The following is a 15760-nucleotide window of genomic DNA, read 5'->3' as shown; positions in this document are numbered from 1 at the left end:
GTTCTGCTCCTTTTATCCTTCCCAAATGGGCCCAGACATTTTACCCATTCCTGAATGCTGTTCCTTGCCACCAATTATGAACACAGTCCCTAGGTGATCTATTGACCAACTCCCTGGTCTTAACGCACATACCTCTCCTGTTTTTTCTTTCCCTGGTAGAGAATTTTTTAGAAACTGGAAGTCACATGCCTGTCCCCACAGTGCCGCACCTCCAGCCATGAGCTCCACGCAGTTCAACAAGGGGCCGTTGAACGGACTCTCGGCCGAACTCAAGAACCGGCTCCTGTCCAAATATGACCCCCAGAAGGAGGCTGAGCTCCGCAGCTGGATCGAAGGGCTCAGGGGCCTCTCCATCGGCTCCAACTTCCAGAAGGGTCTGAAGGACGGGGTGATCTTGTGCACATTCATGAACAAGCTGCAGCAGGGCTCTGTCTCCAAGATCAGCCGCTCCATGCAGAACTGTCTACCAGCTAGAAAACCTCTCCAACTTCGTCAAGGCCATGGTCAGCTACGGCATGAACCCTGTGGACCTGTGTGAGGCTAACGACTTGTTCGTGAGTGGGAACGTGACACAGGTTCAGGTGTCGCTTCTCGCACTGACAGGGAAAGGGCTGCAGAGTGGCGTGGACATCGGGGTCAAGTACTCAGAGAAGCAACAGCGGAACTTTGATGATGCCACCACGAAGGCCGGCCAGTGTGTCATTGGGCTGCAGATGGGCACCGAAAAATGTGCCAGTCAGTTGGGTATGACAGCCTATGGCACCAGGAGGCCCAAGAGCCACATCCTGCCCCCCATGGACCACTCCACGATCAGCCTTCAGATGGGCACGAACAAATGCGCCAGTCAGGTGGGCATGACGGCTCCGGGGACCCGGCGACACATCTATGATACCAAGCTGGGGACAGACAAGTGTGACAACTCCTCCATGTCCCTGCAGATGGGTTACACACAGGGTGCCAATCAGAGTGGCCAGGTCTTTGGTCTGGGCCGCCAGATATATGATCCCAAGAATTGCCCACAAGGCTCTGCGGCAGATGGCGCTCCACCTGGTGCCACTGACTACCCCAGAGAGGCCTCAGAATATCTGCCCTACTATCAGGAGGAAGCACCCCAGAATGCCAACTCCCTATTGCACTACCCTGTCTGGGGTTTGGGGTTTTTATGGTTTATCTTTCTCTTTTCTCATTCTTCTTTTTTAAACATTTAGTACCGCCCGTGGAGAGTCTGTGGGCGATTGGGGCTGCTTTGACCCATTCTGACAGGACTTCCTTTGCAGGACTGAGCCCTGGGTAGATGTGAGGGGTCAATGGGTGGGGCATGTTGCCTGGCAGCAAATTTCCCTCTAAGACAGTGAGGGCCAGTTAAGGACCAGCCCTCAAATGAGTTCCTGTTTCTTCATCTCTTCATCAGCTTGTGGTTTCTGTAGGGCAGAAGTTTCAAGGTAGTTTTAAGGAAAGGAAACTCTGTGTGTGTGTGTGTGTGTGTGTGTGTGTGTGTGTGTGTGTGTATGTGTGTGTGTGTGTGTGTGTGTCTGTGTCTGTGTCTGTGTCTGTGTCTGTGTCTGTGTCTGTGTCTGTGTGTTGGTTTTGTTTTAGGTTTGTTTTTTTTTTGGGGGGGGGTCCGGTCGTGGGGCCTGCACTCTGGGCCTGGGCACTGTCCCTCAGCTCTTCAGCTCAAGGCTAGCGCTCTACCACTTGAGCCACAGCGCCGCTTCCGGCTTTTTTCTTTTTGCTTATGTGGTGCTGAGGAATCGAACCCAGGGCCTTGTGCATGCAAGGCAAGCGCTCTAACACTGAGCCACTTTCCCAGCCCTTGTTTTAGTATTTTTTTTTTTTTGCCAATATTGAGGTTTGAACTCAAAGACTGGGTTCTGTCTCTGAACATTTTCTGCTTAAGGCTAGCAGTCTACCACTTGAGTCACAGCTCTACTTTTGGTTATTTTGTGGTTAATTGGAGATGAAAGGGTTTCGTAGGATTTCCTGGCTGGCTGGCTTTGAGCTAGGATCCTCAGATCTGAGCCTCTTGAGTAGCTAGGATTATAGGCATGAGCCACAAGTGCCCAGTTTATTTCTCTCTCCTTCCTTCCTTCCTTCCTTCCTTCCTTCCTTCCTTCCTTCCTTCCTTCCTTCCTTCCTCCCTTCCTCCTTTCCTCCTTCCTCCCTTCCTCCCTTCCTCCCTTCCTCCCTTCCTCCCTTCCTCCCTCCCTTCCTCCCTTCCTTCCTTCCTTCCTTCCTTCCTTCCTTCCTTCCTTCCTTCCTTCCTTCCTTCCTTCCTTTCTCCCTTCCTCCCTTCCTTCCTTCCTTCTTTATTTCTCTCTTTCATAAGGTTAATGGAGAAGGATGCTGGATAGTTGACCCCCCTGGAGTGGGAGGAAGTCCGAAATATCGTAGGCCTCTTAAGAACTGGGTTCCCCTAGGAATCTCCCTGACCATTCGCAACAGCCTAGAGTTCCGAATGTTTCAGAGCACACAGAGCCTCTCACAAGTGCCTCCTCGGGCCCCTCAGGTCTTCCCGTTCTGAGTCTGACCAGCTCCACTCTGCCCTTCCAGCTCAATCTGTTTCCCCCCAGCCCCACGCCAGCCCAGGGGCCCTTGGACTTTTCAGATAATGTGAAATTCTGAGTGTGGACCAAAAGCAATAAAAACCTCCATTTGTTTAATAAAAAAAGAAAAGCAAAATGAAGGAACCTGCCCAACATAAACTTAAAATAGAGTGAATACATTAAGCTCTGTACTTTTGACCTTGAGCCCTCACCTGGATGTTTCTAAGATTATGGATCATTTCCAGTAGTGGGCTTACAAGACTTCTTTTGGTTGTCAGTTTCAGAAGCGGTTCTGTTTTAATCACCTCAGTGCAGTCCTTGCTGTCATACTACTTTACAGTTCGTAATTATTTTTACTTTAGTGCCTTCACTTTATTCTCACATATAATCTCTGAGGTTGACATTTCAGAACAGATGAACCAGTATTCAAGAGGGTAATCATTTCATATGTTTTGACTTAAAAGGATTCATTTGAAGTCCTATAACTTCCACTTTCATTTATCCAGTGAGCAATTACAGATGCCTGTTAGTCCAGCACTTAGAAAAGTGAAATAAAAAACACAAGCTTCACTTTGGTTTTTAAATTTCTATCTTTAATCTTTATTGTTATAATAAAAGTGATGTACAGAGGGGTTTCGGTAATGAGTACATTTCTTCTGGGATAATGTCACCCTTTCCCTCACTTTCAGGTTTTCCCTCCCATCCCAACTCAACAATCCTCATTTTCTTTAGGTCTGGATGTATAGGGGATGCAGTTACATAATCATACAACAGTGTGGAAGTTCAAGCTCCTTTTGTGTATAAACTGTGAGAGCTGAAGTTTAATTTTCCTAATTTGTATTTGGACAGAAAAACATAATTCCATAGTTGGCACTTTGAGTACAAGGAGAAGAAAAGATGAGTATCTTGAATAATTCTTAAAAATTGTTTTTTAAAGGTCCCATTTGTTATTGTTTTCTGGGCAGAATCTTTGAATGAAAGATATCTTATGTGAAATGAAAAGTCAAAATGAGAAGATACACTTTGGAGAAAGAGGGGAGAGAGAAGGAGAGGGAGAAGGAGAGAGAGAAAGAGAGAGAGGGAGAGAGGAGAAGAGAGAAAATGGAAGAGAGTAAAAAGAGACAGAAGCAGACTGTGGAATTATTCGAAGGCACACTCTGATCTTCCTAATCTTGACCAGAGCTGACAATGTCTAGGCTTTGGGAACAGATTTAAGACAAAAAATGTCAGGGAAAAAAATTAAAGGTACATGACTGCATAAACTGATGAAAAGAAATGTAACATTTTTATTGTTAATTATAAGAACTTATAGTGGGGGGAGAACAAAAGGAGGGGGTAACAATGTTCGACAAGAAATGTACTTATTACCTTACTTGTGTAACTGTAACCCCTCTGTACAGCATCTTTACAATAAAATAATATATATATATAAATATAAAAAGAATCTATAGCCAACATTCTTTATGGTGGGGAAAAGAACATTTCCACTAAAATCAGGAACATGATAAGGATGTCCAGTCTCTCCACTCCTCTTCAACAGAGTACTGGAATTCCTAGCAAGAGCAATAAGGCAAGACAAAAACAAAGAGGATCCAAATAGGGAAGGAAGAAGTAGAACTATACCTTTTCGCAGATGACATGATCCTGTACTTAAAGGAACCTGTAGACTCCTCCCCCAAGGTACTAGAGCTAATCCTAAACTTTGGCAAAGTATCAACAATGAGAAGATTGAAACGGAAACATTTGCAATAGCATCAAAAATAAAAATACCTAGGAATTATCTTTTTAAAATTTATATATATATTTATTGTAAAAATTATGTGCAGAGGGGTTACAGTTAATGAGTAAGGTAATGAGTACATTTCCTATCCAGCCTTGTTACCTCCTCCTTTGTTTTTCCCCTACCATCCCTTCCCTCCCCACCTCCACAACTCCTCCCTCCCCCCCGCCACTGTGAAGTTGTAAAGTTTTTTTCAACATAGTGTCTTGTACATCTCATTGTTACAATGGGTCAACCTGTATCATTATTTCAGCATTTTGTTATTTCCCTTCCCCTCCTCAAATTAGAAAAATGAATATACAAGATACAGGGCACCAGAATCATGATACTATTCAGGATGACATAAGCAAACATTAGGGCTCCAAAGCACAGTTGATACTTTCTAAGCAAAGATGCAGAAACACAACAAAGCAAAGAAAGAGGATAAACGGGATTGCATCAAACTGTTCAGCAAAGGACGCAGGTAACAAGCTAAGTTGAAAGATTACAGACAAGAGAAGATTTTTACCAGACATACATCAGACAAGGGCCTAATATCCAGAATATAGAGAGCTCAAAAAATTAAACCCTTAAAGAATAAGCCCTCAAAGAAACAAAAACCCAATTAATAATTTGACTAATGACTTAAAGAGAGACTTCTCAAAAAAAGAAGTAAAAATGGCCAATAGACACATGAAGAACTATTCAACATCTCTGGCTATGAAGGAAATGTAAATCAAAACAACACTGAAATTCCACCTCATCCCAATTAGAATGGCCATTATGGAGATACTAACAATAACAGATGCTGGCAGGGATGTGGCCACTGCTGGTGGGAATGTAAGCTTGTTCATCCACTCTGGAATGCAGCATGGAGGTTTCTCAAAAAACTAGACATGATTTACTTGGGCATTTATCCAATAGAGCACAAATAAAGACACATTAAAGCTTCCAGCACAGTCATGTCCATTGCAACACTGTTCATTTACCTTAGCCAAGATATGGAATCAACTTGGATAAATGGATCAAGAAAGTTGATATGGGAATGCTACTTATTCATCAGAAAGAATGACATCGTGCCATTTGTAAGGAAAAAATTGTACTAAGGAAGTAAACAAGACTCAGAGAAGCAAAGCTTGCATGGTTTCTCTTAGTTAGAATATAAGTAAACACACTGGATGTTACACAAGCAGCTACAAATGAATCAACTGAAGTATAACAGAGTATGGAGAGCTCAAATAGTATAATTCTTTAGAAAGACTAAGTCAAAACCCAACAAAATAAGCTTCAGGAAATAGGTAGTTGAGGGGAGGGTGAGAGGTGGCAAGGCAGAAAGGAGCAGATAAATGAAGGGGAAAGAATGCAGTGAAGAATTCATTGTATATACCACAAAATCAAGAAAAATAAGGCATAGAAAGAGGGTGGATAGAAAGGGTGTGATGAAGGGATGGCAAATCAAGATGCATTATATATGTCAACTGTTTTGTTAAATGGTAAAATAATTCAATACATAGCCTGCAAAATTAAGAAAAGTGTGGTTAAAGGCTGTGGATTGGGTGAGTGTTGAAAGGGTGAGACTGAAGACACAACATATTCATAAACTGCTTTGTTGAATGGCAACATTTTTGTAAAACTACTTAAAGAGAATAAAATATTTTTCAAGAAGAAAGTTTCTTCCTGAAAACAACTATAAAAAAACATGCTATAGCAGAAATAAACTAAATATTTAAACTCTTTTAGTTTTATTTTGGGAATTTCATTTTAAATTCCAAGTACTAAAAGTCAATGATAAAAAGTTTAAACAGTGATATCAAAAGCCCTTTTCCTAGCTGGGCACAGGTAGCTCATGCCTACCTACTCAGGAGGCTGAGATTTGAGGATCCTGGTTCAAAGCCAGTCCAGGCAGGAAAGTTTGTGAGACTCTAATCTCCATGTAACCACCAGAAAATTGTAAGTGGCGCTGTGGCTCAAGTGGTAGACCACTCGTGTTGAGCTGAAGAGCTGAGGGACAGTGTCCAGGCCCAGAGTTCAAGCCCCACGACCGACCCCCCACCCACCCAAAAAAAGCCCTTTTCATGTTACTTCCCTGAGTTGCTATGTTCAGTCCAGAATTTGCACATAGTAATGCATACGTGGTGACTTGGAGGTGGGGCTGAGGAGCAAAGCCAGGTGGAGCTCTGTGTACATGGTACATCCTTCTGCTTCCTTTGCATGGAATGATTTTTAGAAGATTACTGTGGGTGAAATTCCTTTCTTGACTGCCCATCGGTAATCAGAATTAAAAGCCCTGTGCTTTTACTAACAAAAATACATATAATGTTTTTGTTTTTACTTTTTAGTGAAAAGGAAACATGTTATATATGTTATACTCTAACCTTTGTTACTAATTAAAAGCCATCCTTCCAGTATTAACATCAACATCAAATCTATATTTTATATTATATTTAATATTTTATTGATTATAATAATACACATTTTAGCCTTTCTACTGTTTTATTTGATAGTGTGCCACCAGAAGCTTTATACATGGGTTTTGTCTTACACATATTTTCTGATGATAAAGTCAGTATTGTTGGTTGAGAACTATGCATATTCTAAATTTTAATAAATGTTTCTAAGGTATTCTAAGTTTGTAGTAACTCATATTCAAATTCACAAGTATGAGGCCAACTTATATTCATGAGCTATGAATGTTATTTCTTTTTAAAGTTTTGTTTTAATATAATAAAGAATAGCTTGCTACTTTTCCATTAATTTCTATCCACTATTATGAAAACTTACTATTTTGTATTCTAAGATACAAAGCTAAAGGATAGCCCTTAATTATAGAAGAAATGTAACTCTTCAACTTATATCTCTTTTTAGATTTATATTTTAGGCTACTTTAAGATTAAATTCTATTTAGGGTATTGGTAAAGAAGTATGTTTTATGTCTAAAGACCTGAAGTAAGTTGAGAAATGTTCCCTCTTGAGCCTAAATCTTGCAGTTCATTTACTAAGGTAGAAAAGACTTTATTTCCCAACTGCTCAGGAATCCTTTAGTTTTTAGGTTTCTGGGAAAAGTACAAATGCTTTTAGTAATGAGAAGATGTTTCCATAATATTGTAGTTTCTGAAAACAGCATCACAAACATACCATTTTTATGACCTGGTTTTATAGGCCCTAGTATCAAACATTAAGGTCAATGAGTTCATCATTCCATACTGTCATAAAAGTGGAACAAAATATCTCCAGGATATTTAAGCTTTCTTTCTCATTACATGTAATGAAAATTACTACAGCGGATAGTTTTGATTTACTAAGCAAATTCGAAGACATGGAACTTGTCAGGGTTAATGAATGCTTACTTAGCTTTCTTTCAGGACAACAACAGCTATTTTACTATAGATTCAATTGCAGAGGGAATATAACGAATCACTCTCACCATTCTAGTTCCTTGCACGTGTATTCTGAGAACATCTTTTGCTGGTGGGAGGCAGTCCATGACTTTAACCACTAGTGCTATTTAAAGCATCTCTCACTAGCATCATCTTTCCTTTTTTTTTGGCCAGTTCTGGGGCTTGAACTCAGGGCCTGAGCCTCCCTACTCAAGGCTAGCACTCTACTACTTGAGCCACAGCACCACTTCTGGCTTTTTCTGAGTAGCTTTGTTCTTGTAAAGGTGGTTTGGTTGTCACTAAAATGAGAGGGAACAGTGACTGGGACCCCTGAGGAAGGACCTCCCCACCCCAACCCCTTTTTTTCATTTCCTTGCTGGTGTGGTACTCACCAGCAGCCTCACACAAGTACAGGTCTTGTCATGCTGTTTTCTTGGTCTCTCACCAATAGATAGACACGTCTGTCTTTAGAGAAACTTGGAGTACCTTCTTGTCTTGTGATTCCTACTTAGCTTCTCAGCCTAATTGTGCAGTCATTTATTGTTTTTAAAATTCAAACTAGGAGTTAAGTTTAGAAACCATATTCAGCAAAAAACACGTTGCTGGGGAATGTTTAACATCTTGATTTTAATCTGAATTAAGTTGGTTTTTTTGGGGTGGGGGGGGTCCAGTCGTGGGGCCTGAACTCTGGGCCTGGGCGCTGTCCCTCAACTCTTCAGCTCAAGGCTAGCGCTCTACCACTTGAGCCACAGCGCCACTTCCGGCTTTTTTTCTTTTTGCTTAAGTGGTGTTGAGGAATTGAACCCAGGACCTCAGGCATGCAAGGCAAGCGCTCTACTATTGAGCCACCTTCCCAGCCCATAGATATTTATACATATATGTATATATATATATTTTTTGGTCGGTCGTGGGCCTTGAACTCTCGGTCTAGGCGCTGTCCCTCAGCTCTTCAGCTCAAGGCTAGTGCTCTACTACTTGAGCCACAACGCCACTTCTCTGAATTAAGTTCTGACTAGAAAAAAGTATTTTATGTTGTTAATACCTTTAAATTAATAATTGTACTTTTTTTCTAATAGACACATAATCATTTTTAAGCACCAGGAGAAATATTTGATGGAAAGTAGGAATACATGCAGTACATTTTTTTTTCTTGGCCTGTGCACATGTAATAGGCACTGGAAGCAGGTAGTCAATCAAGGAAAGAAATGTACAGTTAAGGTGTTCAGTCTGTGATGAGGTCTTTGTTTCTTTTTTTTGGGGGGGGGGTCCGGTCATGGGGCCTGAACTCTGGGCCTGGGCACTGTCCCTCAGCTCTTCAGCTCAAGAGCTAACGCTCTTCCACACAGTGCCACTTTTTTCTTTATGTGGTGCATGAGGAATCGAACCCAGGGCCTCAGGCATGCAAGACCCTACCACTGAGCCACCTTCCCAGCCCCGAAGGTCTTTGTTTCTAGAGGCTGCCTGCTGCTTGCTATTCCACACCTTATCTACATGTGCCGACTCTTGCTCAGTACCTATGTTAGGAAAGAGACGCCTGGTGGGCTACAGGGGAAGGGGTGTGCCAGGCCGGGCCTCTGGAGGGGTTTTCTCGGGGGCTGTAGGCACTCGGGGGCCGGGGGCACCCGGGTAAGGTGGAAGCTCCTTTGGGCGGTGGAGGGAAGTCACCCGCTGGGGTCTCGGGCTGTGGGAGGGCGCGGTGGCGGGTGGGAGCGGGGTGCCGAGAGGCCTGGCTGGGGCGCAGAGGGCTAGTGTGGGTGAGGCCGGGGGACCTGAGAGCAACTGGTGCGTGCGGCCTCACGCGGGTGGGTGGGGCCCGGGACGCCGCTCAAGTTTGGGAGGCAGAGACGGGGGGGTCGAGGGAGTTGTCTGGCAGGAGGGGGGTTCTGCTGGGGAGACTGGCATGTCTGCCCCTCTCTGTAGCCTTAACCCCGTGGCGGCTGGAGAAGTGTGTGCGGACCAGGGGTCACTCAGCGGCCGCGGTGTGGCGGGCGGCGGGGCGCGGCGCAGGGCGGTCCCGCGGGAGCCCCGCGCCGTGGCGTGGAGGGCTTTCTGCGGTAGGGAGGGGGCAGTGGCCCCAAACCGTTTGTGAGGAGGGGAGAAGGGCTGAGGTGGGCAAAAGCCGCTTGGTTGGGGTTGTGGGGAGATGCAGGGGTGATCTTAGGGGGGGAGTCCAGCAGAGGCTAAGAGAAGGCACCCCGCCTGGCCTGGGGGCCCCTGCCCAGCAGGGCTGTTTGCTGCTCCGCTTTGTTCTTGTAAAGGTGGTTTGGTTGTCACTAAAATGAGAGGGAACCGTGACTGGGACCCCTGAGGAAGGACCTCCCCACCCACAGTATATGAGTACAAAGTGTCTGACAACATTGTCACACGTCGCTCCTAACCCATCCCTTCTCTCACTTTTTTTTCTTTAATTGAGATTAGGTGATTACACACATTTCACAGTATTGTGGAATAGTGATACTTAGTTAAAGTCACAAACACATTTTAACCTTCACAAGGCAAATTGTCATTATTATGGTCTATACAGTTTGTGAATTCTATGAGCTTTGACAATACCTTATTTTCTCCACATCAGGTGATGTTTACATTTCTTTCTTTTGCTAAGTGTAAGCTGTTCCCACTTATTCTGTTCCTCGTCCTGACTTGCCTCTGTTGTGTGCATATATCTACCATATATATGGTTAAAAACATGGAGTCATTTAGCAATGATATGACAAAATGGATGGCTGTCCTTGTTTCTTGAGTCCTGTTACTTTAACATATCTTCTTGTATTTTGACTTTAGCATCCACATATCAGGGAGACCATGTGCTGTTTGTCTCTTTGTTCTTGGCTTATTTCACTCAAAATAATCTGCTCTAGTTCCATCCATTTCTCTGCAAATGCCATTATTTTGTCCTTTCTAATGGCTGCATAATATTCCACTGTATATAGGTACCACAATTTTTGGATCCACTCATCTGGGGCATCTGGGTTGTTTCCAAATCTTGGCTATTGTGAACAGTGCTGCAATAAATATTGAGGTGCATGTGTCTTTGTATACTGGTTCCTGTTGTTCAGGGTAAAAGCCTAGGATTGGTATGGCTGGGTCATAGGGGAGGTGTATATTTAGCATTCTGAGGTACCTCCAAACTGTTTTCCAAAGTGGTTGTATTAGTGTACATTCCCACCAGCAATGCAGTAGGGTTCCTCTTTCACATCCCCTCCAGCAGTTGTCGTTGGCTGACTTGAGGATGTGGGCCATTCTGACTGGGGTAAGGTGGTATCTCAGTATTGTTTTTATTTGCATTTCCTTTACAGCCAGGGATGATGACCATTTCCTTATATATTTCTTTGCCATTTTTATCTCTACTTCTGAGAAGTCTCTCTTTAGTTCCCTTGCCCATTTCATGATTGGTTTGTGATTTGTGAGGGCTTAGTTTCTTGAGTTCTCTGTATATAATGGATATTAGACCCTTGTCTGATATTTTGCTGGTAAATATTTTTCCCAATTAGTTGGCTGTCTTTCTAGTTTGGTTGCTATTTCTTTGTCTGTACAGAAACTCTTTCTTTTAAGGTAATCCCATTTGTCCAGTCTCTCTCCAGTTTGTTGTGACCCTGGGACTCTGTTCAGGAAGTTCCTGCCTGTGCCTATAAGTTCAAGTGTCTCTCCTACTCTGTCCTGCAGTATTTTCAGAGATTCAGGTTTGATGCTAAGGTCTTTAATCCATTTTGAGTTGATGTTGGTGCATGGTGATAGGCTAGGGTCCACTTTTAGTTTTCTGCATGTGGCCGCCCAGTTTTCCCAGCACCAACAGTTGAAGAGGTTATGATTCTTCCACTGTACATCTTTGGCTCCTTTGTCACATATCAACTGACTGTACATATGTGGATTTATTTCTGGGTCCTCTAGTCTGTTCCATTGGTCTTCGTGTCTCTTTTTGTGCCAAGACCAAGCTATCTTTGTTATTATGGCTCTTTACGAGAACTTGAAATCCGGGATCTTGATCCCTCCTGCGTTGTTTCTTTTGCCTAGAATTGCTTTGGCTATTCTAGGTCTTTTGTTGTTCCATATGGACTTTTAAACTGTTTTCTCTATTCCAGTAAAGTACACCATTGGGATTTTAATGGGAATTGCATTGAATGTGTATATAAATTTTGGCAGTATGGCCATTTTCACTATGTTAATTCTGCCTATCCAGGAACATGGGAGATCTTTCCATTTCCTGGTATCCTCTATGATTCCTTTTTTTAAGCTTTTATCATTTTCATGAAATAGACCCTTTACATCTTTGGTTAGGTTAATTCCTAGATACTTAATTTTTTTTAGGTTATTGTGAATGGGGTTGTTTCCTTGATTTCCTTTTCTGCTTGTACATTGTTGCTGTACAGAAAGGCAACTGATTTTTGTGGGTTAATTTTGTTTTCTGCTACTTTGCTAAAGTGGTTTATAAGCTCTAAGAGTTTGGGGATGGAGCCTTTGGGATTGTTAAGGTATAAAATCATGTCATCTGCAAAAAGAGATAGTTTAACTTCTTCCTCCCCTATGTAGATCCCTTTAATGTCTTTTTCTTGCCTTATTGCCCTGGCTAAGGGTTCCAGGACTATATTGAAAAGGAGTGGAGAAAGTGGGTATCCTTGCCTTGTTCCTGTTTTTAGGGGAATTGGTTGTAGTTTTTCCCCATTAAGTATAATATTGGCTGTAGGTCTGTCATATAAGGCTTTTATTATTTTAGGAATGTTTCTTCTATTCCTATTTTTTCCAGAGCTTTTAACATGAATGAATGTTGTATTTTATCAAAAGGCTTTTCCACATCAATGGAAATAATCATGTGGTTCTTGACCTTGGCTCTGTTGATGTGATGGATTACATTTATTGACTTATGTATGTTAAACCATCCCTTCATCTCTGGGATGAAGCCTACTTGGTCATGATGTATGATTTTTTTAATATGTTTCTGGATTCTGTTGGCTAGAATTTTATTGAGGAGCTTTGCATCTGTGTTCATCAAAGAGATTGATCTGTAGTTTCTTTTTTTTTGTTGGGTCTGCCTGGTTTGGGATGAGAGTGATATTGGCTTCATAGAATGAGTATGGGATTATTTTCTCTTAAGAGCTTGAGGAGTATGGGTGTTAGTTCCTCTTTAAAGGTCTTATCGAATTCCATAGTGAATCCTTGTTGGAACGTTCCTGATTGCTTCCTCTATCTCATTGTAGGTTATTGGCATATTTAATTGACTTTAATTGAATCAAGAAGTTATGTTTGGGCAATTTGTATTTCTCTAGGAATTCATCCATTTCTTCTAGATTTTCCTTCCTTAGTGAGTATAGAGTCTGGAAATATTTCTTTATAATTGTTTGGAGGTCGTGGAAGTTTGTTGTAATTTTTCCTGTGGCATCTTTGATCTTATTGATTTGGGTCTCCTCTCTTCTTTTTTTAGTTAATCTTGCCAGTGGTACATCAACTAAACCAACTTTTTGTTTTATTAATTTTGTTTATAGTTTTCTTAGTCTCTATCTCATTAATTTCAGCTCTTATTTTGGTTATCTCGTTCCATCTAGCAACTTTAGGTCCAACTTTTTCTTGTGTCTCTAGCAGTTTTAGTTGCATCATGAGATTGTTATTTGGTTTGTCTCTGTTTTCTTGATGTGCACACTGAGAGCAATAAACTTGCTCCTCAGGACTGCTTTTGCTCTGTCCCATAGGTTTCTTTGTGAGGTGACTTCATTTTCATTGAATTGTAGGAACTTTTTAATCTCTTCTGTGATCCATGTGTTGCTCAGCAGTGTGCTGTTTAATTTCCAAGTGTTTGAGTTTTTTCTACTGTATGCCTTGTTATTGAAAACTAGTTTGATTCCACTATGGTCAGCTAAAATACAGGGGATTATGTCCATCTTCTTGTATTTGCTTAAATTCGTTGTATGAACTAAGATATGATCTATTTTAGAAAAAGTTCCATGGGCTGCTGAGAAGAATGTGTACTGGGTTGTTGTGGGGGTGGAAAACTCGGTGTATGTCAGTTAAGTCTGCTTGAGATATGACATCATTTAATTCAGAGACTTCTTTGCCAGTTCTTTGGTTGGTAGACCTGTCCTTTGGTGAAAGTGGAGTTTTAAAGCCTCCTAGTATTATTGCATTTGGATCCATCATTTCCTGTAAATCTGAGAGTATTTGCTTAACATATTTGGGTGCACAGATGTTTGGGGCATATACATTGACAATGGTGATATCCTCTTCTTGGATTGTTCTAATTATTATATTATTGTTCTATATTATTATATAGTGACCTTCTTTGTCTTTTGTAGTGATTTTAGTGTAAAGTTAGTGTTATCAGATATCATAATGGCAACTCCTGCCTTCTTGCTGGAGGCATTTGCATGGTAGACCTTCCTCCATCCTTTCACTCAGAGTTTGCTTTTATCTTTGGCTGTGAGGTGAGTCTCTTGAAGACAGCAAATTGATGGATCTTGTTTTCTGATCCAATCTGCCATTCTTTTTCTTTTGATTGGTGAATTGAATTCATTAATATTTATGATTATTATAGAGAGGTATATTGTAATTCCTGTCATTTTCTACCTTCCTAAGTTTTTCTTTTTTCCTTTCCTCCTGTGTTTACTAAGTTGGTCTCCTAACAATATCTATCTGGTCTGGATCCCTGTTCTATCAAGCAAATGGCCCCTATAAGGAGACTGGAGTTGCAATTCTAATATCAGATAAAATAGACTTCAAAGTAAAATTAGTGAGACTAAACTAAGAAGAACATTACATACTAATAAAGGTATCTCTCCTGTAGGGGGGTATAAAAATTCTAAATATCTATACAACAAATGCCAAAGCACCCAACACTACTTACCCTAAAAAACACACATAGATCCAAACACATTGATTGTTAGTGACTAACACACCACTGTTACCTCTAGATAAATCAACCACAAAAACTCAACAAAGAAACTTCAGAATTAAACAATAGGCCAACAACTAGACCTAACAGACATCTACAGAATGTTTCACCCAGCAGCATCAATATACATTCTTCTTGGCAGCACATGAAACATTCTCCAAAACATATCACACTTTAGGTCACAAAGCAAATCTGTGGAAATTCTGAAATATAGAAATGATTCCTTGCATTCTCTCAGACCACAATAGAATAAAATTAGCACTCAACACCAAAAGCTACCATAAAAAATTCTGTAACTCATGGAGACTGAACAATACATTATTGAATCACAGTAGATCACTGAAGAGATCAAAAAGGAAATTCAAGCATTTATGATATTTAATAAAAATTAACACACAAAATAGCATCTCCTCTGGACACAGCAAAGGCAATACACAGAGGAAAATTTGTAGCTCTGAGTACCTACACCAACAAATTGGAGAAATCTTGAACCAACAATTTAATGATGCACCTTAAGCTTCTTGAAAAAGAGATACAAGCCAAACCCCAATCTAGTAGACAGAAACAAATAATTAAAATCAAATCAGGGAGGGGGGACCAAGATGGCGACGGGGCAGTAGGGAAATGCCACAGCTCTCTCCAACCAAAAAGAGAGTTCGAGTTCCAACGCTTAATCTCCCCAAGAGACCGACAACAACAAAAAGACGAACACTTAGAGAAAAACCAGAGGCGGAGAACAACAAAAAAAAGAATGAGAGGAAAAGAAGAATTTCAGAACAGAGAAAAGCGAAGACCCCTCCCCCAACTTTTACTGGCCGTGCGGCAGTGCACCAAGCCGCCGGCCAGCCGGCCCAGCGGGGGCTGCGGGAGCCCCAGAGACACAGCAAAGACACAGGGGGCCGCTTTCAGATCACCAGGTACCGGTTTGCAGAACAGCGGATCGCCAGGAACAGAGAAACCTACCAGCTGGGAGTCTCCACGAGGATCCCACCCCCACCCCTCACTCTCCACCCCAGCAGAGAGGCTCCTTCCCGCCAAAGCTGCTCGGCACCAGCAGGGCGACAAAGGGACCTGTCAGCAGACCACCCGCCCGCCTGATCGCCGCCCGCCCGATCGCAATCGCAACGACCCGGCGGGGTGCTCTGGCCCCAGAGGTACCGACCCGGCGGGGTGCTCTGGCCCCAGAGGTACCGCGAAGAAGCTG

General features: G+C 42.1%; 1 pseudogene; it reads left to right on the top strand.

The window, feature by feature from the left end:
* The first annotated feature begins 217 nt into the window (after positions 1–217).
* On the top strand, positions 218–2521 carry LOC138824590 (calponin-2 pseudogene; annotated as a pseudogene).
* The last annotated feature ends 13239 nt before the right edge of the window (positions 2522–15760 follow it).

This window comes from Dipodomys merriami, unplaced genomic scaffold (assembly GCF_024711535.1).
Source record: "Dipodomys merriami isolate MVZ:Mamm:240054 unplaced genomic scaffold, mDipMer1.0.p SCAF_13, whole genome shotgun sequence".
Taxonomy (NCBI): Eukaryota; Metazoa; Chordata; class Mammalia; order Rodentia; family Heteromyidae; genus Dipodomys; species Dipodomys merriami.
The sequence above is the reverse complement of the archived record's forward strand: the minus strand, read 5'-3'. Positions and strand labels throughout refer to the sequence as shown.